The sequence below is a fragment of the Hippichthys cyanospilos genome, chromosome 4 (genome assembly GCF_059441005.1).
Source record: "Hippichthys cyanospilos isolate Australia breed blue-spotted pipefish chromosome 4, RoL_Hcya_1.0, whole genome shotgun sequence".
In the NCBI taxonomy this organism is placed as follows: domain Eukaryota; kingdom Metazoa; phylum Chordata; class Actinopteri; order Syngnathiformes; family Syngnathidae; genus Hippichthys; species Hippichthys cyanospilos.
The window spans coordinates 309,528-310,246 of NC_142372.1; positions in this window are offsets into that span (position 1 = coordinate 309,528).

Below are 719 nucleotides of genomic sequence, written 5' to 3' on the forward strand. Positions count from 1 at the left end.
CGGCGGCGGGCGCGCGGCCCCGGGCGGGGCCAGATCCCGCTATTGTGCTTTGACCCGGCGCGGAATGTAAACGCTTTCACATCGCATTTGGAAGCTCGGATGAGCGCGGCGCGGGCCCTTTCTCGGCCGTCTACCGAGGGGGACCTGCGGCCGCAAACACCGAGCCGGAGGTGCTTTACGGACTTTTGGGGTTTTTTGATGGCCCCCTTGCAGCAACATCCTAACGCGCCCGCATTTGGATCGAAAATGATATTTTTCACGTAACCCACGCTGAATCGTGCAGAGTCGATTGGCAGTCCGAATTGAAACTCGCTACTTCCGTCGCCTCTTCTTTTTTTCCTCCTTTGTTTAATCCAGCCGTTACTTTCCTGAACATAAACGGGCTGCGCGATTCATTGGCGCAATCGTATACATGTACGTACGTGGGGCCGGTAAACCTTTATCCCTCAATTTTATATTCATATTACGACCGTATTTCTCCGACTATAAGCCGCCACTTTTGCGTGGCGATTTGAGCCCTGCGGCTTAAGGTCCGGTGCGGCTTACGGTCCGGAAAATATAGTCCGGAGCGGCTTACGGTCTGGAAAATACGCCGTCTTTTTCAAACCATTTTGAAGCGCCGCCATTGACTGACATCTTTTTCCCGGTCGGACCGACCGCGCGCGGCAAAAAGGCGCGGCCTCGCCGGAACGAAACGGACGGGGAGGATGCGCCCGCCG